Here is a 25,993-nt window from a genome sequence, read left to right on the forward strand (position 1 = left end):
GCACATGTGCAAATCACCTCAGCCTTGCTGGCCTAACGTCGTCTGCAAACGGCTCAACCCCAGCTGTCCCTCGCACGTGGTCATTTCACATCTGTTCCATCCTGGACACTCCCAAGCAAAAGCTTATCATCTTCAACTCTGCAGACTCCATCTGTGCCACACATCAGAGCAGCTCTCACTACCATCTTCTAAAGCTTGCCTTTCGCACTTGCTGCTATCCTTGTGTGACAAATCACCCCTGAATTTGTTCTCCACCCACACCCAATGGATTGGCTACACGCATGGCTTTGGGTCTCCTCGCGGATGTGCAAAAGTGTCCTGGAGAATGCGGGTATCGATCCCGCTGCCTCTCACATGCAAAGCGAGCGCTCTACCATTTGAGCTAATTCCCCATTGAGGGTTGAGCACTGCAGCTTCATCGTGCCATACGGAGCCTCAGCTCAGGTGGAACTAATCACAACACCCCCCTTTCAATGTTTTCTGGGCTTGTCAACTGCAACAAGACTCTTTGGTGCAATCGTAACTCACACGAGACATTTCCGAGCGATTCAAGTCTGGGCCCTACGCAGTACGCCAGGAGAGTGTCACTGGAAGCCCCTTTCAGCTGCTTCTGGAGAAAAGAGATGTCAGACTGGGCCGGGGGACTCTTTGCTGCCATCGGCCAGTATTGTGAGGGTAAGAGGGGAGACAATCACTTCATATGGTCAAAGATTGATGAGGTTTGAAGCCAGCGTTAACATGGTAGTACCTGAAAGGTAGTGAGCGGAGAAGTGCAAATAAACCTGGGGTGTACAACATCAGGCCTCGAGGGCTGGTGTCCTGCAGGTTTTAGGTATAACCCTGGGTCAACACACCTGAATCAAATGATTAGTTCATTACCAGGCCTCTGGAGAACTTCAAGAAATGTTGGGGAGGTAATTTAGCCATTTGAATCCCCTATGATGGATCAAGAATACATCTGAAACCTGCAGGACACCGGCCCTCGAGGCCTGGAGTTCGACACCTGTGAAATAAAGATTTGCCAAAGGAAGCCACATGCATTCAATTGGGACACTGACTAGCAAAGTGTCAAATGGAGAATGCGGGCGTCGATCCCGCTACCTCTCGCATGCTAAGCGAGCGCTCTACCATTTGAGCTAACTCCCCTGTGCCACATGTCTTACTTATTACAGGCTACACTTTGTCCATACTTGTTGTATGATCAAAATAGGGAAGGGGCACAAATCCTGAAATCTGCAAAGCACCCAGGAGGTGGCTGAGAGACTAAGGCGGCTCGCTGACAATCCACTGTCATGCTAACGTGACTGAATGCCATCAGCCTTAGAGACAGACTGAGGAGACTGGACATCCAAGGGACTGTGGACTAGAGCCACTGCTAATTCACATTGAATGAAGCCAACTGAGGGAGGTGGTTCTAATCAATATGCTTACCGACCTCCTCCCCTTGGTTTTCAGTGTAGGGCAAGTGGGCCATTAGGAATGTTGCTATTCTGGAAGCAGAACGTCTTTCTACTACTGTATTAGCAGACCATTGTCTTTAACATGACCTGTGCAACAAGACCACATGGTGAACTAAAGTGAATACTGAGCCAAAGAAGAGCATTGCATCATGCCTGCTTTGGCAGCCAATCTTACACTGACAAGATGCATCAACATAAGCAGAAAGAGCTCTCGACGAGGATGGGATTCGAACCCACGCGTGCACAGCACAATGGATTAGCAGTCCATCGCCTTAACCTCTCGGCCACCTCATCTGCCGCACACTGCTCTTTGCCAGTAGCATTGGGAATTGACGAGGGATAATGTGTGAGCTGATCGCTGGTGTATGGACGCAGGGAGATTGACTCCAGATCCCCGACGAGGGGCTGCGTAACACTTTGGTAGAAGCCTGGAGTGATGCTGGCTTCTTCTTTGAGCCTGTTCTTCTTGGGGGTTGCCAGAGTGGATCGTCTGCCTCCATCTCACCCTGCCCCTAGCATTCTCCTCTGTCACACCAACCCTCTGCATGTCCTACTTGGCTACGTCTATGAACGTTGTCTTTGGTCTTTCTCTTATTTTCCTGCCCAGCCGCTCCGTATTTAACACCCTTTTCCCAGTATATCTTATATCCCTCCTCTGCACATGTGCAAATCACCTCAGCCTTGCTGGCCTAACGTCGTCTGCAAACGGCTCAACCCCAGCTGTCCCTCGCACGTGGTCATTTCACATCTGTTCCATCCTGGACACTCCCAAGCAAAAGCTTATCATCTTCAACTCTGCAGACTCCATCTGTGCCACACATCAGAGCAGCTCTCACTACCATCTTCTAAAGCTTGCCTTTCGCACTTGCTGCTATCCTTGTGTGACAAATCACCCCTGAATTTGTTCTCCACACACACCCAATGGATTGGCTACACGCATGGCTTTGGGTCTCCTCGCGGATGTCCAAAAGTGTCCTGGAGAATGCGGGTATCGATCCCGCTGCCTCTCACATGCAAAGCGAGCGCTCTACCATTTGAGCTAATTCCCCATTGAGGGTTGAGCACTGCAGCTTCATCGTGCCATACGGAGCCTCAGCTCAGGTGGAACTAATCACAACACCCCCCTTTCAATGTTTTCTGGGCTTGTCAACTACAACAAGACTCTTTGGTGCAATCGTAACTCACACGAGACATTTCCGAGCGATTCAAGTCTGGGCCCTACGCAGTACGCCAGGAGAGTGTCACTGGAAGCCCCTTTCAGCTGCTTCTGGAGAAAAGAGATGTCAGACTGGGCCGGGGGACTCTTTGCTGCCATCGGCCAGTATTGTGAGGGTAAGAGGGGAGACAATCACTTCATATGGTCAAAGATTGATGAGGTTTGAAGCCAGCGTTAACATGGTAGTACCTGAAAGGTAGTGAGCGGAGAAGTGCAAATAAACCTGGGGTGTACAACATCAGGCCTCGAGGGCCGGTGTCCTGCAGGTTTTAGGTATAACCCTGGGTCAACACACCTGAATCAAATGATTAGTTCATTACCAGGCCTCTGGAGAACTTCAAGAAATGTTGGGGAGGTAATTTAGCCATTTGAATCCCCTATGATGGATCAAGAATACATCTGAAACCTGCAGGACACCGGCCCTCGAGGCCTGGGGCCCGTTCTTCGTACCTCGCTAAGTAGGTTAGCCGGATTAGATTGTTGACGATTTCGCGTGATCCTGGATCAGTCGGTTCCCCGAAGCTCATCCGGGACTTGCTGTCATAGCAACAGAGCCGTAAGCGTAAACCTGCTCGGGAGCAGGTTTACTTTATGTAAACAGGATTAGATCGCGGCCACGCAGGTATGTCCGCTTCATTTATACGAAAGCAACAGCGATATTCCACCACTGTTTCACCATAAATAAATAACATCAATGTAACTAAAGATAATGCAGCACTTGATCCTTTTATTGATGTCACACAGATACATACAGGTCATTTCCTAAAAAAGGGAAATGTACTATTAACATTCTATTACATGTATGTGATTATTACAGATGTAATTCATATTTCAGAGTAGTAATTGTAAATTACTTCGTGTAATCAAGATGAGAGACCACGGCTATAAAAGCGAAGGTGGATTTGGGAAGCCTGTCGCAGCCATGTCCTGTCCGTATACGCGACCAACCCATTGCGGAAGGTGCAAGATTGATAAGGAGAGTCCTCAGAATTCAGCGTATATTGCGGGATAGACAGGATCCTTTAGCTCAGCGCGACAGTGTGCTCATAGAGAGATATCGATATTCCCGTGAGGGTATTATTTACTTAACCAACTTGTTGACGAGGGGGTGCAGGACCACCACCTGTCTTTTTTTCCTCTGCCCTTTTCTTGGTTGCTGTTATGAACAAACTAACAGAGTATTACAGGCCAGTATTACCTTGCCAAGAGACGCAAAGCAATCTAAGAGATAAATATTACCATTCTGTAGAATACTCCTGTATTCCACTTTTACTTGTTCCCATGTTCTTGTGGGTCCTGTTGTGGCTCTAATGTGAAAGGGGATATAATATAACATATTATAATATAATATAATGCCATATGATATTGGACAATATAGTGTCATATGATAGATCTACCCTACCGCCTACTGGTGTTGGCCAGAGGGGCCGATGGCGCGATATGGCAGCCTGGCTACAACCGTAGCTGCCTCCACCAGTGTGTGAATGTGGGAGTGAATGAATAGTGGTATCGTAAAGCGCTTTGGGTGCCTTGGAAAGCGCTATATAAATCCAATCCATTATTATTATTATTATTATTAAATTACCTACGAGTTTGATTTGTCAGCAACTTTCTGCCAGCCCTCTCTCCTTGCTTCTGCAGCCTTTGCAGTGTTCTCTTGCGTTTTAATTAAACTCTGAAACTCCTGAAATCCCTCACTCATGAGTTCTTGCTCTGCTGCCGGAAAATACCGAGCACGCCCCTTCGACATTTTCGCCGACCAATCAGCGGGTTGACGATCAATGTTTCTACTATCGATGAGTAGCCCCTTTTACGACACCCAGTGATGTCACATTCCTGCGTCCAGCTGTAGTAATCGTCAACAGCAGGTGTGTTCGGGGAACCGGATTAGCGAGCTCACGGTTAGCGCGATGATTTGATCTTGGATGTGTCATTTGATCTCGGATGTAGTAAGCGACGTACGAAGAACGGGCCCCTGGAGTTCGACACCTGTGAAATAAAGATTTGCCAAAGGAAGCCACATGCATTCAATTGGGACACTGACTAGCAAAGTGTCAAATGGAGAATGCGGGCGTCGATCCCGCTACCTCTCGCATGCTAAGCGAGCGCTCTACCATTTGAGCTAACTCCCCTGTGCCACATGTCTTACTTATTACAGGCTACACTTTGTCCATACTTGTTGTATGATCAAAATAGGGAAGGGGCACAAATCCTGAAATCTGCAAAGCGCCCAGGAGGTGGCTGAGAGACTAAGGCGGCTCGCTGACAATCCACTGTCATGCTAACGTGACTGAATGCCATCAGCCTTAGAGACAGACTGAGGAGACTGGACATCCAAGGGACTGTGGACTAGAGCCACTGCTAATTCACATTGAATGAAGCCAACTGAGGGAGGTGGTTCTAATCAATATGCTTACCGACCTCCTCCCCTTGGTTTTCAGTGTAGGGCAAGTGGGCCATTAGGAATGTTGCTATTCTGGAAGCAGAACGTCTTTCTACTACTGTATTAGCAGACCATTGTCTTTAACATGACCTGTGCAACAAGACCACATGGTGAATTAAAATGAAAACTGAGCATTGCATCATGCCTGCTTTGGCAGCCAATCTTACACTGACAAGATGCATCAACATAAGCAGAAAGAGCTCTCGACGAGGATGGGATTCGAACCCACGCGTGCACAGCACAATGGATTAGCAGTCCATCGCCTTAACCTCTCGGCCACCTCATCTGCCGCACACTGCTCTTTGCCAGTAGCATTGGGAATTGACGAGGGATAATGTGTGAGCTGATCGCTGGTGTATGGACGCAGGGAGATTGACTCCAGATCCCCGACGAGGGGCTGCGTAACACTTTGGTAGAAGCCTGGAGTGATGCTGGCTTCTTCTTTGAGCCTGTTCTTCTTGGGGGTTGCCAGAGTGGATCGTCTGCCTCCATCTCACCCTGCCCCTAGCATTCTCCTCTGTCACACCAACCCTCTGCATGTCCTACTTGGCTACGTCTATGAACGTTGTCTTTGGTCTTTCTCTTATTTTCCTGCCCAGCCGCTCCGTATTTAACACCCTTTTCCCAGTATATCTTATATCCCTCCTCTGCACATGTGCAAATCACCTCAGCCTTGCTGGCCTAACGTCGTCTGCAAACGGCTCAACCCCAGCTGTCCCTCGCACGTGGTCATTTCACATCTGTTCCATCCTGGACACTCCCAAGCAAAAGCTTATCATCTTCAACTCTGCAGACTCCATCTGTGCCACACATCAGAGCAGCTCTCACTACCATCTTCTAAAGCTTGCCTTTCGCACTTGCTGCTATCCTTGTGTGACAAATCACCCCTGAATTTGTTCTCCACACACACCCAATGGATTGGCTACACGCATGGCTTTGGGTCTCCTCGCGGATGTCCAAAAGTGTCCTGGAGAATGCGGGTATCGATCCCGCTGCCTCTCACATGCAAAGCGAGCGCTCTACCATTTGAGCTAATTCCCCATTGAGGGTTGAGCACTGCAGCTTCATCGTGCCATACGGAGCCTCAGCTCAGGTGGAACTAATCACAACACCCCCCTTTCAATGTTTTCTGGGCTTGTCAACTACAACAAGACTCTTTGGTGCAATCGTAACTCACACGAGACATTTCCGAGCGATTCAAGTCTGGGCCCTACGCAGTACGCCAGGAGAGTGTCACTGGAAGCCCCTTTCAGCTGCTTCTGGAGAAAAGAGATGTCAGACTGGGCCGGGGGACTCTTTGCTGCCATCGGCCAGTATTGTGAGGGTAAGAGGGGAGACAATCACTTCATATGGTCAAAGATTGATGAGGTTTGAAGCCAGCGTTAACATGGTAGTACCTGAAAGGTAGTGAGCGGAGAAGTGCAAATAAACCTGGGGTGTACAACATCAGGCCTCGAGGGCCGGTGTCCTGCAGGTTTTAGGTATAACCCTGGGTCAACACACCTGAATCAAATGATTAGTTCATTACCAGGCCTCTGGAGAACTTCAAGAAATGTTGGGGAGGTAATTTAGCCATTTGAATCCCCTATGATGGATCAAGAATACATCTGAAACCTGCAGGACACCGGCCCTCGAGGCCTGGAGTTCGACACCTGTGAAATAAAGATTTGCCAAAGGAAGCCACATGCATTCAATTGGGACACTGACTAGCAAAGTGTCAAATGGAGAATGCGGGCGTCGATCCCGCTACCTCTCGCATGCTAAGCGAGCGCTCTACCATTTGAGCTAACTCCCCTGTGCCACATGTCTTACTTATTACAGGCTACACTTTGTCCATACTTGTTGTATGATCAAAATAGGGAAGGGGCACAAATCCTGAAATCTGCAAAGCGCCCAGGAGGTGGCTGAGAGACTAAGGCGGCTCGCTGACAATCCACTGTCATGCTAACGTGACTGAATGCCATCAGCCTTAGAGACAGACTGAGGAGACTGGACATCCAAGGGACTGTGGACTAGAGCCACTGCTAATTCACATTGAATGAAGCCAACTGAGGGAGGTGGTTCTAATCAATATGCTTACCGACCTCCTCCCCTTGGTTTTCAGTGTAGGGCAAGTGGGCCATTAGGAATGTTGCTATTCTGGAAGCAGAACGTCTTTCTACTACTGTATTAGCAGACCATTGTCTTTAACATGACCTGTGCAACAAGACCACATGGTGAATTAAAATGAAAACTGAGCATTGCATCATGCCTGCTTTGGCAGCCAATCTTACACTGACAAGATGCATCAACATAAGCAGAAAGAGCTCTCGACGAGGATGGGATTCGAACCCACGCGTGCACAGCACAATGGATTAGCAGTCCATCGCCTTAACCTCTCGGCCACCTCATCTGCCGCACACTGCTCTTTGCCAGTAGCATTGGGAATTGACGAGGGATAATGTGTGAGCTGATCGCTGGTGTATGGACGCAGGGAGATTGACTCCAGATCCCCGACGAGGGGCTGCGTAACACTTTGGTAGAAGCCTGGAGTGATGCTGGCTTCTTCTTTGAGCCTGTTCTTCTTGGGGGTTGCCAGAGTGGATCGTCTGCCTCCATCTCACCCTGCCCCTAGCATTCTCCTCTGTCACACCAACCCTCTGCATGTCCTACTTGGCTACGTCTATGAACGTTGTCTTTGGTCTTTCTCTTATTTTCCTGCCCAGCCGCTCCGTATTTAACACCCTTTTCCCAGTATATCTTATATCCCTCCTCTGCACATGTGCAAATCACCTCAGCCTTGCTGGCCTAACGTCGTCTGCAAACGGCTCAACCCCAGCTGTCCCTCGCACGTGGTCATTTCACATCTGTTCCATCCTGGACACTCCCAAGCAAAAGCTTATCATCTTCAACTCTGCAGACTCCATCTGTGCCACACATCAGAGCAGCTCTCACTACCATCTTCTAAAGCTTGCCTTTCGCACTTGCTGCTATCCTTGTGTGACAAATCACCCCTGAATTTGTTCTCCACACACACCCAATGGATTGGCTACACGCATGGCTTTGGGTCTCCTCGCGGATGTCCAAAAGTGTCCTGGAGAATGCGGGTATCGATCCCGCTGCCTCTCACATGCAAAGCGAGCGCTCTACCATTTGAGCTAATTCCCCATTGAGGGTTGAGCACTGCAGCTTCATCGTGCCATACGGAGCCTCAGCTCAGGTGGAACTAATCACAACACCCCCCTTTCAATGTTTTCTGGGCTTGTCAACTACAACAAGACTCTTTGGTGCAATCGTAACTCACACGAGACATTTCCGAGCGATTCAAGTCTGGGCCCTACGCAGTACGCCAGGAGAGTGTCACTGGAAGCCCCTTTCAGCTGCTTCTGGAGAAAAGAGATGTCAGACTGGGCCGGGGGACTCTTTGCTGCCATCGGCCAGTATTGTGAGGGTAAGAGGGGAGACAATCACTTCATATGGTCAAAGATTGATGAGGTTTGAAGCCAGCGTTAACATGGTAGTACCTGAAAGGTAGTGAGCGGAGAAGTGCAAATAAACCTGGGGTGTACAACATCAGGCCTCGAGGGCCGGTGTCCTGCAGGTTTTAGGTATAACCCTGGGTCAACACACCTGAATCAAATGATTAGTTCATTACCAGGCCTCTGGAGAACTTCAAGAAATGTTGGGGAGGTAATTTAGCCATTTGAATCCCCTATGATGGATCAAGAATACATCTGAAACCTGCAGGACACCGGCCCTCGAGGCCTGGAGTTCGACACCTGTGAAATAAAGATTTGCCAAAGGAAGCCACATGCATTCAATTGGGACACTGACTAGCAAAGTGTCAAATGGAGAATGCGGGCGTCGATCCCGCTACCTCTCGCATGCTAAGCGAGCGCTCTACCATTTGAGCTAACTCCCCTGTGCTACATGTCTTACTTATTACAGGCTACACTTTGTCCATACTTGTTGTATGATCAAAATAGGGAAGGGGCATAAATCCTGAAATCTGCAAAGCGCCCAGGAGGTGGCTGAGAGACTAAGGCGGCTCGCTGACAATCCACTGTCATGCTAACGTGACTGAATGCCATCAGCCTTAGAGACAGACTGAGGAGACTGGACATCCAAGGGACTGTGGACTAGAGCCACTGCTAATTCACATTGAATGAAGCCAACTGAGGGAGGTGGTTCTAATCAATATGCTTACCGACCTCCTCCCCTTGGTTTTCAGTGTAGGGCAAGTTGGCCATTAGGAATGTTGCTATTCTGGAAGCAGAACGTCTTTCTACTACTGTATTAGCAGACCATTGTCTTTAACATGACCTGTGCAACAAGACCACATGGTGAACTAAAGTGAATACTGAGCCAAAGAAGAGCATTGCATCATGCCTGCTTTGGCAGCCAATCTTACACTGACAAGATGCATCAACATAAGCAGAAAGAGCTCTCGACGAGGATGGGATTCGAACCCACGCGTGCACAGCACAATGGATTAGCAGTCCATCGCCTTAACCTCTCGGCCACCTCATCTGCCGCACACTGCTCTTTGCCAGTAGCATTGGGAATTGACGAGGGATAATGTGTGAGCTGATCGCTGGTGTATGGACGCAGGGAGATTGACTCCAGATCCCCGACGAGGGGCTGCGTAACACTTTGGTAGAAGCCTGGAGTGATGCTGGCTTCTTCTTTGAGCCTGTTCTTCTTGGGGGTTGCCAGAGTGGATCGTCTGCCTCCATCTCACCCTGCCCCTAGCATTCTCCTCTGTCACACCAACCCTCTGCATGTCCTACTTGGCTACGTCTATGAACGTTGTCTTTGGTCTTTCTCTTATTCTCCTGCCCAGCCGCTCCGTATTTAACACCCTTTTCCCAGTATATCTTATATCCCTCCTCTGCACATGTGCAAATCACCTCAGCCTTGCTGGCCTAACGTCGTCTGCAAACGGCTCAACCCCAGCTGTCCCTCGCACGTGGTCATTTCACATCTGTTCCATCCTGGACACTCCCAAGCAAAAGCTTATCATCTTCAACTCTGCAGACTCCATCTGTGCCACACATCAGAGCAGCTCTCACTACCATCTTCTAAAGCTTGCCTTTCGCACTTGCTGCTATCCTTGTGTGACAAATCACCCCTGAATTTGTTCTCCACCCACACCCAATGGATTGGCTACACGCATGGCTTTGGGTCTCCTCGCGGATGTGCAAAAGTGTCCTGGAGAATGCGGGTATCGATCCCGCTGCCTCTCACATGCAAAGCGAGCGCTCTACCATTTGAGCTAATTCCCCATTGAGGGTTGAGCACTGCAGCTTCATCGTGCCATACGGAGCCTCAGCTCAGGTGGAACTAATCACAACACCCCCCTTTCAATGTTTTCTGGGCTTGTCAACTGCAACAAGACTCTTTGGTGCAATCGTAACTCACACGAGACATTTCCGAGCGATTCAAGTCTGGGCCCTACGCAGTACGCCAGGAGAGTGTCACTGGAAGCCCCTTTCAGCTGCTTCTGGAGAAAAGAGATGTCAGACTGGGCCGGGGGACTCTTTGCTGCCATCGGCCAGTATTGTGAGGGTAAGAGGGGAGACAATCACTTCATATGGTCAAAGATTGATGAGGTTTGAAGCCAGCGTTAACATGGTAGTACCTGAAAGGTAGTGAGCGGAGAAGTGCAAATAAACCTGGGGTGTACAACATCAGGCCTCGAGGGCTGGTGTCCTGCAGGTTTTAGGTATAACCCTGGGTCAACACACCTGAATCAAATGATTAGTTCATTACCAGGCCTCTGGAGAACTTCAAGAAATGTTGGGGAGGTAATTTAGCCATTTGAATCCCCTATGATGGATCAAGAATACATCTGAAACCTGCAGGACACCGGCCCTCGAGGCCTGGAGTTCGACACCTGTGAAATAAAGATTTGCCAAAGGAAGCCACATGCATTCAATTGGGACACTGACTAGCAAAGTGTCAAATGGAGAATGCGGGCGTCGATCCCGCTACCTCTCGCATGCTAAGCGAGCGCTCTACCATTTGAGCTAACTCCCCTGTGCCACATGTCTTACTTATTACAGGCTACACTTTGTCCATACTTGTTGTATGATCAAAATAGGGAAGGGGCACAAATCCTGAAATCTGCAAAGCACCCAGGAGGTGGCTGAGAGACTAAGGCGGCTCGCTGACAATCCACTGTCATGCTAACGTGACTGAATGCCATCAGCCTTAGAGACAGACTGAGGAGACTGGACATCCAAGGGACTGTGGACTAGAGCCACTGCTAATTCACATTGAATGAAGCCAACTGAGGGAGGTGGTTCTAATCAATATGCTTACCGACCTCCTCCCCTTGGTTTTCAGTGTAGGGCAAGTGGGCCATTAGGAATGTTGCTATTCTGGAAGCAGAACGTCTTTCTACTACTGTATTAGCAGACCATTGTCTTTAACATGACCTGTGCAACAAGACCACATGGTGAACTAAAGTGAATACTGAGCCAAAGAAGAGCATTGCATCATGCCTGCTTTGGCAGCCAATCTTACACTGACAAGATGCATCAACATAAGCAGAAAGAGCTCTCGACGAGGATGGGATTCGAACCCACGCGTGCACAGCACAATGGATTAGCAGTCCATCGCCTTAACCTCTCGGCCACCTCATCTGCCGCACACTGCTCTTTGCCAGTAGCATTGGGAATTGACGAGGGATAATGTGTGAGCTGATCGCTGGTGTATGGACGCAGGGAGATTGACTCCAGATCCCCGACGAGGGGCTGCGTAACACTTTGGTAGAAGCCTGGAGTGATGCTGGCTTCTTCTTTGAGCCTGTTCTTCTTGGGGGTTGCCAGAGTGGATCGTCTGCCTCCATCTCACCCTGCCCCTAGCATTCTCCTCTGTCACACCAACCCTCTGCATGTCCTACTTGGCTACGTCTATGAACGTTGTCTTTGGTCTTTCTCTTATTTTCCTGCCCAGCCGCTCCGTATTTAACACCCTTTTCCCAGTATATCTTATATCCCTCCTCTGCACATGTGCAAATCACCTCAGCCTTGCTGGCCTAACGTCGTCTGCAAACGGCTCAACCCCAGCTGTCCCTCGCACGTGGTCATTTCACATCTGTTCCATCCTGGACACTCCCAAGCAAAAGCTTATCATCTTCAACTCTGCAGACTCCATCTGTGCCACACATCAGAGCAGCTCTCACTACCATCTTCTAAAGCTTGCCTTTCGCACTTGCTGCTATCCTTGTGTGACAAATCACCCCTGAATTTGTTCTCCACCCACACCCAATGGATTGGCTACACGCATGGCTTTGGGTCTCCTCGCGGATGTGCAAAAGTGTCCTGGAGAATGCGGGTATCGATCCCGCTGCCTCTCACATGCAAAGCGAGCGCTCTACCATTTGAGCTAATTCCCCATTGAGGGTTGAGCACTGCAGCTTCATCGTGCCATACGGAGCCTCAGCTCAGGTGGAACTAATCACAACACCCCCCTTTCAATGTTTTCTGGGCTTGTCAACTGCAACAAGACTCTTTGGTGCAATCGTAACTCACACGAGACATTTCCGAGCGATTCAAGTCTGGGCCCTACGCAGTACGCCAGGAGAGTGTCACTGGAAGCCCCTTTCAGCTGCTTCTGGAGAAAAGAGATGTCAGACTGGGCCGGGGGACTCTTTGCTGCCATCGGCCAGTATTGTGAGGGTAAGAGGGGAGACAATCACTTCATATGGTCAAAGATTGATGAGGTTTGAAGCCAGCGTTAACATGGTAGTACCTGAAAGGTAGTGAGCGGAGAAGTGCAAATAAACCTGGGGTGTACAACATCAGGCCTCGAGGGCTGGTGTCCTGCAGGTTTTAGGTATAACCCTGGGTCAACACACCTGAATCAAATGATTAGTTCATTACCAGGCCTCTGGAGAACTTCAAGAAATGTTGGGGAGGTAATTTAGCCATTTGAATCCCCTATGATGGATCAAGAATACATCTGAAACCTGCAGGACACCGGCCCTCGAGGCCTGGAGTTCGACACCTGTGAAATAAAGATTTGCCAAAGGAAGCCACATGCATTCAATTGGGACACTGACTAGCAAAGTGTCAAATGGAGAATGCGGGCGTCGATCCCGCTACCTCTCGCATGCTAAGCGAGCGCTCTACCATTTGAGCTAACTCCCCTGTGCCACATGTCTTACTTATTACAGGCTACACTTTGTCCATACTTGTTGTATGATCAAAATAGGGAAGGGGCACAAATCCTGAAATCTGCAAAGCACCCAGGAGGTGGCTGAGAGACTAAGGCGGCTCGCTGACAATCCACTGTCATGCTAACGTGACTGAATGCCATCAGCCTTAGAGACAGACTGAGGAGACTGGACATCCAAGGGACTGTGGACTAGAGCCACTGCTAATTCACATTGAATGAAGCCAACTGAGGGAGGTGGTTCTAATCAATATGCTTACCGACCTCCTCCCCTTGGTTTTCAGTGTAGGGCAAGTGGGCCATTAGGAATGTTGCTATTCTGGAAGCAGAACGTCTTTCTACTACTGTATTAGCAGACCATTGTCTTTAACATGACCTGTGCAACAAGACCACATGGTGAACTAAAGTGAATACTGAGCCAAAGAAGAGCATTGCATCATGCCTGCTTTGGCAGCCAATCTTACACTGACAAGATGCATCAACATAAGCAGAAAGAGCTCTCGACGAGGATGGGATTCGAACCCACGCGTGCACAGCACAATGGATTAGCAGTCCATCGCCTTAACCTCTCGGCCACCTCATCTGCCGCACACTGCTCTTTGCCAGTAGCATTGGGAATTGACGAGGGATAATGTGTGAGCTGATCGCTGGTGTATGGACGCAGGGAGATTGACTCCAGATCCCCGACGAGGGGCTGCGTAACACTTTGGTAGAAGCCTGGAGTGATGCTGGCTTCTTCTTTGAGCCTGTTCTTCTTGGGGGTTGCCAGAGTGGATCGTCTGCCTCCATCTCACCCTGCCCCTAGCATTCTCCTCTGTCACACCAACCCTCTGCATGTCCTACTTGGCTACGTCTATGAACGTTGTCTTTGGTCTTTCTCTTATTTTCCTGCCCAGCCGCTCCGTATTTAACACCCTTTTCCCAGTATATCTTATATCCCTCCTCTGCACATGTGCAAATCACCTCAGCCTTGCTGGCCTAACGTCGTCTGCAAACGGCTCAACCCCAGCTGTCCCTCGCACGTGGTCATTTCACATCTGTTCCATCCTGGACACTCCCAAGCAAAAGCTTATCATCTTCAACTCTGCAGACTCCATCTGTGCCACACATCAGAGCAGCTCTCACTACCATCTTCTAAAGCTTGCCTTTCGCACTTGCTGCTATCCTTGTGTGACAAATCACCCCTGAATTTGTTCTCCACACACACCCAATGGATTGGCTACACGCATGGCTTTGGGTCTCCTCGCGGATGTCCAAAAGTGTCCTGGAGAATGCGGGTATCGATCCCGCTGCCTCTCACATGCAAAGCGAGCGCTCTACCATTTGAGCTAATTCCCCATTGAGGGTTGAGCACTGCAGCTTCATCGTGCCATACGGAGCCTCAGCTCAGGTGGAACTAATCACAACACCCCCCTTTCAATGTTTTCTGGGCTTGTCAACTACAACAAGACTCTTTGGTGCAATCGTAACTCACACGAGACATTTCCGAGCGATTCAAGTCTGGGCCCTACGCAGTACGCCAGGAGAGTGTCACTGGAAGCCCCTTTCAGCTGCTTCTGGAGAAAAGAGATGTCAGACTGGGCCGGGGGACTCTTTGCTGCCATCGGCCAGTATTGTGAGGGTAAGAGGGGAGACAATCACTTCATATGGTCAAAGATTGATGAGGTTTGAAGCCAGCGTTAACATGGTAGTACCTGAAAGGTAGTGAGCGGAGAAGTGCAAATAAACCTGGGGTGTACAACATCAGGCCTCGAGGGCCGGTGTCCTGCAGGTTTTAGGTATAACCCTGGGTCAACACACCTGAATCAAATGATTAGTTCATTACCAGGCCTCTGGAGAACTTCAAGAAATGTTGGGGAGGTAATTTAGCCATTTGAATCCCCTATGATGGATCAAGAATACATCTGAAACCTGCAGGACACCGGCCCTCGAGGCCTGGGGCCCGTTCTTCGTACCTCGCTAAGTAGGTTAGCCGGATTAGATTGTTGACGATTTCGCGTGATCCTGGATCAGTCGGTTCCCCGAAGCTCATCCGGGACTTGCTGTCATAGCAACAGAGCCGTAAGCGTAAACCTGCTCGGGAGCAGGTTTACTTTATGTAAACAGGATTAGATCGCGGCCACGCAGGTATGTCCGCTTCATTTATACGAAAGCAACAGCGATATTCCACCACTGTTTCACCATAAATAAATAACATCAATGTAACTAAAGATAATGCAGCACTTGATCCTTTTATTGATGTCACACAGATACATACAGGTCATTTCCTAAAAAAGGGAAATGTACTATTAACATTCTATTACATGTATGTGATTATTACAGATGTAATTCATATTTCAGAGTAGTAATTGTAAATTACTTCGTGTAATCAAGATGAGAGACCACGGCTATAAAAGCGAAGGTGGATTTGGGAAGCCTGTCGCAGCCATGTCCTGTCCGTATACGCGACCAACCCATTGCGGAAGGTGCAAGATTGATAAGGAGAGTCCTCAGAATTCAGCGTATATTGCGGGATAGACAGGATCCTTTAGCTCAGCGCGACAGTGTGCTCATAGAGAGATATCGATATTCCCGTGAGGGTATTATTTACTTAACCAACTTGTTGACGAGGGGGTGCAGGACCACCACCTGTCTTTTTTTCCTCTGCCCTTTTCTTGGTTGCTGTTATGAACAAACTAACAGAGTATTACAGGCCAGTATTACCTTGCCAAGAGACGCAAAGCAATCTAAGAGATAAATATTACCATTCTGTAGAATACTCCTGTATTCCACTTTTACTTGTTCCCATGTTCTTGTGGGTCCTGTTGTGGCTCTAATGTGAAAGGGGATATAATATAACATATTATAATATAATATAATGCCATATGATATTGGACAATATAGTGTCATATGATAGATCTACCCTACCGCCTACTGGTGTTGGCCAGAGGGGCCGATGGCGCGATATGGCAGCCTGGCTACAACCGTAGCTGCCTCCACCAGTGTGTGAATGTGGGAGTGAATGAATAGTGGTATCGTAAAGCGCTTTGGGTGCCTTGGAAAGCGCTATATAAATCCAATCCATTATTATTATTATTATTAAATTACCTACGAGTTTGATTTGTCAGCAACTTTCTGCCAGCCCTCTCTCCTTGCTTCTGCAGCCTTTGCAGTGTTCTCTTGCGTTTTAATTAAACTCTGAAACTCCTGAAATCCCTCACTCATGAGTTCTTGCTCTGCTGCCGGAAAATACCGAGCACGCCCCTTCGACATTTTCGCCGACCAATCAGCGGGTTGACGATCAATGTTTCTACTATCGATGAGTAGCCCCTTTTACGACACCCAGTGATGTCACATTCCTGCGTCCAGCTGTAGTAATCGTCAACAGCAGGTGTGTTCGGGGAACCGGATTAGCGAGCTCACGGTTAGCGCGATGATTTGATCTTGGATGTGTCATTTGATCTCGGATGTAGTAAGCGACGTACGAAGAACGGGCCCCTGGAGTTCGACACCTGTGAAATAAAGATTTGCCAAAGGAAGCCACATGCATTCAATTGGGACACTGACTAGCAAAGTGTCAAATGGAGAATGCGGGCGTCGATCCCGCTACCTCTCGCATGCTAAGCGAGCGCTCTACCATTTGAGCTAACTCCCCTGTGCCACATGTCTTACTTATTACAGGCTACACTTTGTCCATACTTGTTGTATGATCAAAATAGGGAAGGGGCACAAATCCTGAAATCTGCAAAGCGCCCAGGAGGTGGCTGAGAGACTAAGGCGGCTCGCTGACAATCCACTGTCATGCTAACGTGACTGAATGCCATCAGCCTTAGAGACAGACTGAGGAGACTGGACATCCAAGGGACTGTGGACTAGAGCCACTGCTAATTCACATTGAATGAAGCCAACTGAGGGAGGTGGTTCTAATCAATATGCTTACCGACCTCCTCCCCTTGGTTTTCAGTGTAGGGCAAGTGGGCCATTAGGAATGTTGCTATTCTGGAAGCAGAACGTCTTTCTACTACTGTATTAGCAGACCATTGTCTTTAACATGACCTGTGCAACAAGACCACATGGTGAATTAAAATGAAAACTGAGCATTGCATCATGCCTGCTTTGGCAGCCAATCTTACACTGACAAGATGCATCAACATAAGCAGAAAGAGCTCTCGACGAGGATGGGATTCGAACCCACGCGTGCACAGCACAATGGATTAGCAGTCCATCGCCTTAACCTCTCGGCCACCTCATCTGCCGCACACTGCTCTTTGCCAGTAGCATTGGGAATTGACGAGGGATAATGTGTGAGCTGATCGCTGGTGTATGGACGCAGGGAGATTGACTCCAGATCCCCGACGAGGGGCTGCGTAACACTTTGGTAGAAGCCTGGAGTGATGCTGGCTTCTTCTTTGAGCCTGTTCTTCTTGGGGGTTGCCAGAGTGGATCGTCTGCCTCCATCTCACCCTGCCCCTAGCATTCTCCTCTGTCACACCAACCCTCTGCATGTCCTACTTGGCTACGTCTATGAACGTTGTCTTTGGTCTTTCTCTTATTTTCCTGCCCAGCCGCTCCGTATTTAACACCCTTTTCCCAGTATATCTTATATCCCTCCTCTGCACATGTGCAAATCACCTCAGCCTTGCTGGCCTAACGTCGTCTGCAAACGGCTCAACCCCAGCTGTCCCTCGCACGTGGTCATTTCACATCTGTTCCATCCTGGACACTCCCAAGCAAAAGCTTATCATCTTCAACTCTGCAGACTCCATCTGTGCCACACATCAGAGCAGCTCTCACTACCATCTTCTAAAGCTTGCCTTTCGCACTTGCTGCTATCCTTGTGTGACAAATCACCCCTGAATTTGTTCTCCACACACACCCAATGGATTGGCTACACGCATGGCTTTGGGTCTCCTCGCGGATGTCCAAAAGTGTCCTGGAGAATGCGGGTATCGATCCCGCTGCCTCTCACATGCAAAGCGAGCGCTCTACCATTTGAGCTAATTCCCCATTGAGGGTTGAGCACTGCAGCTTCATCGTGCCATACGGAGCCTCAGCTCAGGTGGAACTAATCACAACACCCCCCTTTCAATGTTTTCTGGGCTTGTCAACTACAACAAGACTCTTTGGTGCAATCGTAACTCACACGAGACATTTCCGAGCGATTCAAGTCTGGGCCCTACGCAGTACGCCAGGAGAGTGTCACTGGAAGCCCCTTTCAGCTGCTTCTGGAGAAAAGAGATGTCAGACTGGGCCGGGGGACTCTTTGCTGCCATCGGCCAGTATTGTGAGGGTAAGAGGGGAGACAATCACTTCATATGGTCAAAGATTGATGAGGTTTGAAGCCAGCGTTAACATGGTAGTACCTGAAAGGTAGTGAGCGGAGAAGTGCAAATAAACCTGGGGTGTACAACATCAGGCCTCGAGGGCCGGTGTCCTGCAGGTTTTAGGTATAACCCTGGGTCAACACACCTGAATCAAATGATTAGTTCATTACCAGGCCTCTGGAGAACTTCAAGAAATGTTGGGGAGGTAATTTAGCCATTTGAATCCCCTATGATGGATCAAGAATACATCTGAAACCTGCAGGACACCGGCCCTCGAGGCCTGGAGTTCGACACCTGTGAAATAAAGATTTGCCAAAGGAAGCCACATGCATTCAATTGGGACACTGACTAGCAAAGTGTCAAATGGAGAATGCGGGCGTCGATCCCGCTACCTCTCGCATGCTAAGCGAGCGCTCTACCATTTGAGCTAACTCCCCTGTGCCACATGTCTTACTTATTACAGGCTACACTTTGTCCATACTTGTTGTATGATCAAAATAGGGAAGGGGCACAAATCCTGAAATCTGCAAAGCGCCCAGGAGGTGGCTGAGAGACTAAGGCGGCTCGCTGACAATCCACTGTCATGCTAACGTGACTGAATGCCATCAGCCTTAGAGACAGACTGAGGAGACTGGACATCCAAGGGACTGTGGACTAGAGCCACTGCTAATTCACATTGAATGAAGCCAACTGAGGGAGGTGGTTCTAATCAATATGCTTACCGACCTCCTCCCCTTGGTTTTCAGTGTAGGGCAAGTGGGCCATTAGGAATGTTGCTATTCTGGAAGCAGAACGTCTTTCTACTACTGTATTAGCAGACCATTGTCTTTAACATGACCTGTGCAACAAGACCACATGGTGAATTAAAATGAAAACTGAGCATTGCATCATGCCTGCTTTGGCAGCCAATCTTACACTGACAAGATGCATCAACATAAGCAGAAAGAGCTCTCGACGAGGATGGGATTCGAACCCACGCGTGCACAGCACAATGGATTAGCAGTCCATCGCCTTAACCTCTCGGCCACCTCATCTGCCGCACACTGCTCTTTGCCAGTAGCATTGGGAATTGACGAGGGATAATGTGTGAGCTGATCGCTGGTGTATGGACGCAGGGAGATTGACTCCAGATCCCCGACGAGGGGCTGCGTAACACTTTGGTAGAAGCCTGGAGTGATGCTGGCTTCTTCTTTGAGCCTGTTCTTCTTGGGGGTTGCCAGAGTGGATCGTCTGCCTCCATCTCACCCTGCCCCTAGCATTCTCCTCTGTCACACCAACCCTCTGCATGTCCTACTTGGCTACGTCTATGAACGTTGTCTTTGGTCTTTCTCTTATTTTCCTGCCCAGCCGCTCCGTATTTAACACCCTTTTCCCAGTATATCTTATATCCCTCCTCTGCACATGTGCAAATCACCTCAGCCTTGCTGGCCTAACGTCGTCTGCAAACGGCTCAACCCCAGCTGTCCCTCGCACGTGGTCATTTCACATCTGTTCCATCCTGGACACTCCCAAGCAAAAGCTTATCATCTTCAACTCTGCAGACTCCATCTGTGCCACACATCAGAGCAGCTCTCACTACCATCTTCTAAAGCTTGCCTTTCGCACTTGCTGCTATCCTTGTGTGACAAATCACCCCTGAATTTGTTCTCCACACACACCCAATGGATTGGCTACACGCATGGCTTTGGGTCTCCTCGCGGATGTCCAAAAGTGTCCTGGAGAATGCGGGTATCGATCCCGCTGCCTCTCACATGCAAAGCGAGCGCTCTACCATTTGAGCTAATTCCCCATTGAGGGTTGAGCACTGCAGCTTCATCGTGCCATACGGAGCCTCAGCTCAGGTGGAACTAATCACAACACCCCCCTTTCAATGTTTTCTGGGCTTGTCAACTACAACAAGACTCTTTGGTGCAATCGTAACTCACACGAGACATTTCCGAGCGATTCAAGTCTGGGCCCTACGCAGTACGCCAGGAGAGTGTCACTGGAAGCCCCTTTCAGCTGCTTCTGGAGAAAAGAGATGTCAGACTGGGCCGGGGGACTCTTTGCTGCCATCGGCCAGTATTGTGAGGGTAAGAGGGGAGACAATCACTTCATATGGTCAAAGATTGATGAGGTTTGAAGCCAGCGTTAACATGGTAGTACCTGAAAGGTAGTGAGCGGAGAAGTGCAAATAAACCTGGGGTGTACAACATCAGGCCTCGAGGGCCGGTGTCCTGCAGGTTTTAGGTATAACCCTGGGTCAACACACCTGAATCAAATGATTAGTTCATTACCAGGCCTCTGGAGAACTTCAAGAAATGTTGGGGAGGTAATTTAGCCATTTGAATCCCCTATGATGGATCAAGAATACATCTGAAACCTGCAGGACACCGGCCCTCGAGGCCTGGAGTTCGACACCTGTGAAATAAAGATTTGCCAAAGGAAGCCACATGCATTCAATTGGGACACTGACTAGCAAAGTGTCAAATGGAGAATGCGGGCGTCGATCCCGCTACCTCTCGCATGCTAAGCGAGCGCTCTACCATTTGAGCTAACTCCCCTGTGCCACATGTCTTACTTATTACAGGCTACACTTTGTCCATACTTGTTGTATGATCAAAATAGGGAAGGGGCACAAATCCTGAAATCTGCAAAGCGCCCAGGAGGTGGCTGAGAGACTAAGGCGGCTCGCTGACAATCCACTGTCATGCTAACGTGACTGAATGCCATCAGCCTTAGAGACAGACTGAGGAGACTGGACATCCAAGGGACTGTGGACTAGAGCCACTGCTAATTCACATTGAATGAAGCCAACTGAGGGAGGTGGTTCTAATCAATATGCTTACCGACCTCCTCCCCTTGGTTTTCAGTGTAGGGCAAGTGGGCCATTAGGAATGTTGCTATTCTGGAAGCAGAACGTCTTTCTACTACTGTATTAGCAGACCATTGTCTTTAACATGACCTGTGCAACAAGACCACATGGTGAATTAAAATGAAAACTGAGCATTGCATCATGCCTGCTTTGGCAGCCAATCTTACACTGACAAGATGCATCAACATAAGCAGAAAGAGCTCTCGACGAGGATGGGATTCGAACCCACGCGTGCACAGCACAATGGATTAGCAGTCCATCGCCTTAACCTCTCGGCCACCTCATCTGCCGCACACTGCTCTTTGCCAGTAGCATTGGGAATTGACGAGGGATAATGTGTGAGCTGATCGCTGGTGTATGGACGCAGGGAGATTGACTCCAGATCCCCGACGAGGGGCTGCGTAACACTTTGGTAGAAGCCTGGAGTGATGCTGGCTTCTTCTTTGAGCCTGTTCTTCTTGGGGGTTGCCAGAGTGGATCGTCTGCCTCCATCTCACCCTGCCCCTAGCATTCTCCTCTGTCACACCAACCCTCTGCATGTCCTACTTGGCTACGTCTATGAACGTTGTCTTTGGTCTTTCTCTTATTCTCCTGCCCAGCCGCTCCGTATTTAACACCCTTTTCCCAGTATATCTTATATCCCTCCTCTGCACATGTGCAAATCACCTCAGCCTTGCTGGCCTAACGTCATCTGCAAACGGCTCAACCCCAGCTGTCCCTCGCACGTGGTCATTTCACATCTGTTCCATCCTGGACACTCCCAAGCAAAAGCTTATCATCTTCAACTCTGCAGACTCCATCTGTGCCACACATCAGAGCAGCTCTCACTACCATCTTCTAAAGCTTGCCTTTCGCACTTGCTGCTATCCTTGTGTGACAAATCACCCCTGAATTTGTTCTCCACCCACACCCAATGGATTGGCTACACGCATGGCTTTGGGTCTCCTCGCGGATGTCCAAAAGTGTCCTGGAGAATGCGGGTATCGATCCCGCTGCCTCTCACATGCAAAGCGAGCGCTCTACCATTTGAGCTAATTCCCCATTGAGGGTTGAGCACTGCAGCTTCATCGTGCCATACGGAGCCTCAGCTCAGGTGGAACTAATCACAACACCCCCCTTTCAATGTTTTCTGGGCTTGTCAACTACAACAAGACTCTTTGGTGCAATCGTAACTCACACGAGACATTTCCGAGCGATTCAAGTCTGGGCCCTACGCAGTACGCCAGGAGAGTGTCACTGGAAGCCCCTTTCAGCTGCTTCTGGAGAAAAGAGATGTCAGACTGGGCCGGGGGACTCTTTGCTGCCATCGGCCAGTATTGTGAGGGTAAGAGGGGAGACAATCACTTCATATGGTCAAAGATTGATGAGGTTTGAAGCCAGCGTTAACATGGTAGTACCTGAAAGGTAGTGAGCGGAGAAGTGCAAATAAACCTGGGGTGTACAACATCAGGCCTCGAGGGCCGGTGTCCTGCAGGTTTTAGGTATAACCCTGGGTCAACACACCTGAATCAAATGATTAGTTCATTACCAGGCCTCTGGAGAACTTCAAGAAATGTTGGGGAGGTAATTTAGCCATTTGAATCCCCTATGATGGATCAAGAATACATCTGAAACCTGCAGGACACCGGCCCTCGAGGCCTGGAGTTCGACACCTGTGAAATAAAGATTTGCCAAAGGAAGCCACATGCATTCAATTGGGACACTGACTAGCAAAGTGTCAAATGGAGAATGCGGGCGTCGATCCCGCTACCTCTCGCATGCTAAGCGAGCGCTCTACCATTTGAGCTAACTCCCCTGTGCCACATGTCTTACTTATTACAGGCTACACTTTGTCCATACTTGTTGTATGATCAAAATAGGGAAGGGGCACAAATCCTGAAATCTGCAAAGCGCCCAGGAGGTGGCTGAGAGACTAAGGCGGCTCGCTGACAATCCACTGTCATGCTAACGTGACTGAATGCCATCAGCCTTAGAGACAGACTGAGGAGACTGGACATCCAAGGGACTGTGGACTAGAGCCACTGCTAATTCACATTGAATGAAGCCAACTGAGGGAGGTGGTTCTAATCAATATGCTTACCGACCTCCTCCCCTTGGTTTTCAGTGTAGGGCAAGTGGGCCATTAGGAATGTTGCTATTCTGGAAGCAGAACGTCTTTCTACTACTGTATTAGCAGACCATTGTCTTTAACATGACCTGTGCAACAAGACCACATGGTGAATTAAAATGAAAACTGAGCATTGCATCATGCCTGCTTTGGCAGCCAATCTTACACTGACAAGATGCATCAACATAAGCAGAAAGAGCTCTCGACGAGGATGGGATTCGAACCCACGCGTGCACAGCACAATGGATTAGCAGTCCATCGCCTTAACCTCTCGGCCACCTCATCTGCCGCACACCGCTCTTTGCCAGTAGCATTGGGAATTGACGAGGGATAATGTGTGAGCTGATCGCTGGTGTATGGACGCAGGGAGATTGACTCCAGATCCCCGACGAGGGGCTGCGTAACACTTTGGTAGAAGCCTGGAGTGATGCTGGCTTCTTCTTTGAGCCTGTTCTTCTTGGGGGTTGCCAGAGTGGATCGTCTGCCTCCATCTCACCCTGCCCCTAGCATTCTCCTCTGTCACACCAACCCTCTGCATGTCCTACTTGGCTACGTCTATGAACGTTGTCTTTGGTCTTTCTCTTATTCTCCTGCCCAGCAGCTCTGTATTTAACACCCTTTTCCCAGTATATCTTATATCCCTCCTCTGCACATGTGCAAATCACCTCAGCCTTGCTGGCCTAACGTCGTCTGCAAATGGCTCAACCCCAGCTGTCCCTCGCACGTGGTCATTTCACATCTGTTCCATCCTGGACACTCCCAAGCAAAAGCTTATCATCTTCAACTCTGCAGACTCCATCTGTGCCACACATCAGAGCAGCTCTCACTACCATCTTCTAAAGCTTGCCTTTCGCACTTGCTGCTATCCTTGTGTGACAAATCACCCCTGAATTTGTTCTCCACCCACACCCAATGGATTGGCTACACGCATGGCTTTGGGTCTCCTCGCGGATGTCCAAAAGTGTCCTGGAGAATGCGGGTATCGATCCCGCTGCCTCTCACATGCAAAGCGAGCGCTCTACCATTTGAGCTAATTCCCCATTGAGGGTTGAGCACTGCAGCTTCATCGTGCCATACGGAGCCTCAGCTCAGGTGGAACTAATCACAACACCCCCCTTTCAATGTTTTCTGGGCTTGTCAACTACAACAAGACTCTTTGGTGCAATCGTAACTCACACGAGACATTTCCGAGCGATTCAAGTCTGGGCCCTACGCAGTACGCCAGGAGAGTGTCACTGGAAGCCCCTTTCAGCTGCTTCTGGAGAAAAGAGATGTCAGACTGGGCCGGGGGACTCTTTGCTGCCATCGGCCAGTATTGTGAGGGTAAGAGGGGAGACAATCACTTCATATGGTCAAAGATTGATGAGGTTTGAAGCCAGCGTTAACATGGTAGTACCTGAAAGGTAGTGAGCGGAGAAGTGCAAATAAACCTGGGGTGTACAACATCAGGCCTCGAGGGCCGGTGTCCTGCAGGTTTTAGGTATAACCCTGGGTCAACACACCTGAATCAAATGATTAGTTCATTACCAGGCCTCTGGAGAACTTCAAGAAATGTTGGGGAGGTAATTTAGCCATTTGAATCCCCTATGATGGATCAAGAATACATCTGAAACCTGCAGGACACCGGCCCTCGAGGCCTGGAGTTCGACACCTGTGAAATAAAGATTTGCCAAAGGAAGCCACATGCATTCAATTGGGACACTGACTAGCAAAGTGTCAAATGGAGAATGCGGGCGTCGATCTCGCTACCTCTCGCATGCTAAGCGAGCGCTCTACCATTTGAGCTAACTCCCCTGTGTCACATGTCTTACTTATTACAGGCTACACTTTGTCCATACTTGTTGTATGATCAAAATAGGGAAGGGGCACAAATCCTGAAATCTGCAAAACACCCAGGAGGTGGCTGAGAGACTAAGGCGGCTCGCTGACAATCCACTGTCATGCTAACGTGACTGAATGCCATCAGCCTTAGAGACAGACTGAGGAGACTGGACATCCAAGGGACTGTGGACTAGAGCCACTGCTAATTCACATTGAATGAAGCCAACTGAGGGAGGTGGTTCTAATCAATATGCTTACCGACCTCCTCCCCTTGGTTTTCAGTGTAGGGCAAGTTGGCCATTAGGAATGTTGCTATTCTGGAAGCAGAACGTCTTTCTACTACTGTATTAGCAGACCATTGTCTTTAACATGACCTGTGCAACAAGACCACATGGTGAACTAAAGTGAATACTGAGCCAAAGAAGAGCATTGCATCATGCCTGCTTTGGCAGCCAATCTTACACTGACAAGATGCATCAACATAAGCAGAAAGAGCTCTCGACGAGGATGGGATTCGAACCCACGCGTGCACAGCACAATGGATTAGCAGTCCATCGCCTTAACCTCTCGGCCACCTCATCTGCCGCACACCGCTCTTTGCCAGTAGCATTGGGAATTGACGAGGGATA

The 25,993-nt window shown here is 49.2% G+C and overlaps 32 non-coding genes across 32 annotated transcripts; all 32 read right to left on the reverse strand.

Annotated features, from left to right (window-relative positions):
* Nucleotides 1–319: 319 nt before the first annotated feature.
* On the reverse strand, nt 320–392 carry trnaa-ugc (transfer RNA alanine (anticodon UGC)). Its single transcript has one exon. It is a non-coding gene; the product is annotated as a tRNA-Ala (tRNA).
* Nucleotides 393–1,073: 681 nt separating this feature from the next.
* On the reverse strand, nt 1,074–1,146 carry trnaa-agc (transfer RNA alanine (anticodon AGC)). The gene has a single exon. It is a non-coding gene; the product is annotated as a tRNA-Ala (tRNA).
* Nucleotides 1,147–1,672: 526 nt separating this feature from the next.
* trnas-gcu (transfer RNA serine (anticodon GCU)) lies at nt 1,673–1,754 on the reverse strand. Its single transcript has one exon. It is a non-coding gene; the product is annotated as a tRNA-Ser (tRNA).
* Nucleotides 1,755–2,436: 682 nt separating this feature from the next.
* On the reverse strand, nt 2,437–2,509 carry trnaa-ugc (transfer RNA alanine (anticodon UGC)). Its single transcript has one exon. It is a non-coding gene; the product is annotated as a tRNA-Ala (tRNA).
* A 2,226-nt stretch (nt 2,510–4,735) lies between these two features.
* trnaa-agc (transfer RNA alanine (anticodon AGC)) lies at nt 4,736–4,808 on the reverse strand. Its single transcript has one exon. It is a non-coding gene; the product is annotated as a tRNA-Ala (tRNA).
* A 515-nt stretch (nt 4,809–5,323) lies between these two features.
* trnas-gcu (transfer RNA serine (anticodon GCU)) lies at nt 5,324–5,405 on the reverse strand. The gene has a single exon. It is a non-coding gene; the product is annotated as a tRNA-Ser (tRNA).
* A 682-nt stretch (nt 5,406–6,087) lies between these two features.
* trnaa-ugc (transfer RNA alanine (anticodon UGC)) lies at nt 6,088–6,160 on the reverse strand. The gene has a single exon. It is a non-coding gene; the product is annotated as a tRNA-Ala (tRNA).
* A 681-nt stretch (nt 6,161–6,841) lies between these two features.
* Nucleotides 6,842–6,914, reverse strand: trnaa-agc (transfer RNA alanine (anticodon AGC)). The gene has a single exon. It is a non-coding gene; the product is annotated as a tRNA-Ala (tRNA).
* A 515-nt stretch (nt 6,915–7,429) lies between these two features.
* trnas-gcu (transfer RNA serine (anticodon GCU)) lies at nt 7,430–7,511 on the reverse strand. The gene has a single exon. It is a non-coding gene; the product is annotated as a tRNA-Ser (tRNA).
* Nucleotides 7,512–8,193: 682 nt separating this feature from the next.
* trnaa-ugc (transfer RNA alanine (anticodon UGC)) lies at nt 8,194–8,266 on the reverse strand. Its single transcript has one exon. It is a non-coding gene; the product is annotated as a tRNA-Ala (tRNA).
* A 681-nt stretch (nt 8,267–8,947) lies between these two features.
* Nucleotides 8,948–9,020, reverse strand: trnaa-agc (transfer RNA alanine (anticodon AGC)). The gene has a single exon. It is a non-coding gene; the product is annotated as a tRNA-Ala (tRNA).
* A 526-nt stretch (nt 9,021–9,546) lies between these two features.
* On the reverse strand, nt 9,547–9,628 carry trnas-gcu (transfer RNA serine (anticodon GCU)). Its single transcript has one exon. It is a non-coding gene; the product is annotated as a tRNA-Ser (tRNA).
* Nucleotides 9,629–10,310: 682 nt separating this feature from the next.
* On the reverse strand, nt 10,311–10,383 carry trnaa-ugc (transfer RNA alanine (anticodon UGC)). Its single transcript has one exon. It is a non-coding gene; the product is annotated as a tRNA-Ala (tRNA).
* Nucleotides 10,384–11,064: 681 nt separating this feature from the next.
* On the reverse strand, nt 11,065–11,137 carry trnaa-agc (transfer RNA alanine (anticodon AGC)). Its single transcript has one exon. It is a non-coding gene; the product is annotated as a tRNA-Ala (tRNA).
* A 526-nt stretch (nt 11,138–11,663) lies between these two features.
* Nucleotides 11,664–11,745, reverse strand: trnas-gcu (transfer RNA serine (anticodon GCU)). Its single transcript has one exon. It is a non-coding gene; the product is annotated as a tRNA-Ser (tRNA).
* Nucleotides 11,746–12,427: 682 nt separating this feature from the next.
* Nucleotides 12,428–12,500, reverse strand: trnaa-ugc (transfer RNA alanine (anticodon UGC)). The gene has a single exon. It is a non-coding gene; the product is annotated as a tRNA-Ala (tRNA).
* Nucleotides 12,501–13,181: 681 nt separating this feature from the next.
* Nucleotides 13,182–13,254, reverse strand: trnaa-agc (transfer RNA alanine (anticodon AGC)). The gene has a single exon. It is a non-coding gene; the product is annotated as a tRNA-Ala (tRNA).
* Nucleotides 13,255–13,780: 526 nt separating this feature from the next.
* Nucleotides 13,781–13,862, reverse strand: trnas-gcu (transfer RNA serine (anticodon GCU)). The gene has a single exon. It is a non-coding gene; the product is annotated as a tRNA-Ser (tRNA).
* A 682-nt stretch (nt 13,863–14,544) lies between these two features.
* On the reverse strand, nt 14,545–14,617 carry trnaa-ugc (transfer RNA alanine (anticodon UGC)). Its single transcript has one exon. It is a non-coding gene; the product is annotated as a tRNA-Ala (tRNA).
* Nucleotides 14,618–16,840: 2,223 nt separating this feature from the next.
* Nucleotides 16,841–16,913, reverse strand: trnaa-agc (transfer RNA alanine (anticodon AGC)). Its single transcript has one exon. It is a non-coding gene; the product is annotated as a tRNA-Ala (tRNA).
* Nucleotides 16,914–17,428: 515 nt separating this feature from the next.
* trnas-gcu (transfer RNA serine (anticodon GCU)) lies at nt 17,429–17,510 on the reverse strand. The gene has a single exon. It is a non-coding gene; the product is annotated as a tRNA-Ser (tRNA).
* Nucleotides 17,511–18,192: 682 nt separating this feature from the next.
* Nucleotides 18,193–18,265, reverse strand: trnaa-ugc (transfer RNA alanine (anticodon UGC)). The gene has a single exon. It is a non-coding gene; the product is annotated as a tRNA-Ala (tRNA).
* A 681-nt stretch (nt 18,266–18,946) lies between these two features.
* Nucleotides 18,947–19,019, reverse strand: trnaa-agc (transfer RNA alanine (anticodon AGC)). Its single transcript has one exon. It is a non-coding gene; the product is annotated as a tRNA-Ala (tRNA).
* Nucleotides 19,020–19,534: 515 nt separating this feature from the next.
* On the reverse strand, nt 19,535–19,616 carry trnas-gcu (transfer RNA serine (anticodon GCU)). The gene has a single exon. It is a non-coding gene; the product is annotated as a tRNA-Ser (tRNA).
* Nucleotides 19,617–20,298: 682 nt separating this feature from the next.
* Nucleotides 20,299–20,371, reverse strand: trnaa-ugc (transfer RNA alanine (anticodon UGC)). The gene has a single exon. It is a non-coding gene; the product is annotated as a tRNA-Ala (tRNA).
* A 681-nt stretch (nt 20,372–21,052) lies between these two features.
* Nucleotides 21,053–21,125, reverse strand: trnaa-agc (transfer RNA alanine (anticodon AGC)). The gene has a single exon. It is a non-coding gene; the product is annotated as a tRNA-Ala (tRNA).
* Nucleotides 21,126–21,640: 515 nt separating this feature from the next.
* On the reverse strand, nt 21,641–21,722 carry trnas-gcu (transfer RNA serine (anticodon GCU)). Its single transcript has one exon. It is a non-coding gene; the product is annotated as a tRNA-Ser (tRNA).
* Nucleotides 21,723–22,404: 682 nt separating this feature from the next.
* On the reverse strand, nt 22,405–22,477 carry trnaa-ugc (transfer RNA alanine (anticodon UGC)). The gene has a single exon. It is a non-coding gene; the product is annotated as a tRNA-Ala (tRNA).
* Nucleotides 22,478–23,158: 681 nt separating this feature from the next.
* Nucleotides 23,159–23,231, reverse strand: trnaa-agc (transfer RNA alanine (anticodon AGC)). Its single transcript has one exon. It is a non-coding gene; the product is annotated as a tRNA-Ala (tRNA).
* A 515-nt stretch (nt 23,232–23,746) lies between these two features.
* Nucleotides 23,747–23,828, reverse strand: trnas-gcu (transfer RNA serine (anticodon GCU)). Its single transcript has one exon. It is a non-coding gene; the product is annotated as a tRNA-Ser (tRNA).
* A 682-nt stretch (nt 23,829–24,510) lies between these two features.
* trnaa-ugc (transfer RNA alanine (anticodon UGC)) lies at nt 24,511–24,583 on the reverse strand. Its single transcript has one exon. It is a non-coding gene; the product is annotated as a tRNA-Ala (tRNA).
* Nucleotides 24,584–25,863: 1,280 nt separating this feature from the next.
* On the reverse strand, nt 25,864–25,945 carry trnas-gcu (transfer RNA serine (anticodon GCU)). Its single transcript has one exon. It is a non-coding gene; the product is annotated as a tRNA-Ser (tRNA).
* Between the last annotated feature and the right edge of the window lie 48 nt (nt 25,946–25,993).

The sequence above is a fragment of the Diplotaxodon limnothrissa genome, linkage group LG12 (assembly GCF_057381915.1).
Source record: "Diplotaxodon limnothrissa isolate DT_005_m linkage group LG12, D_limnothrissa_male_GT1.1, whole genome shotgun sequence".
Classification (NCBI taxonomy): Eukaryota; Metazoa; Chordata; class Actinopteri; order Cichliformes; family Cichlidae; genus Diplotaxodon; species Diplotaxodon limnothrissa.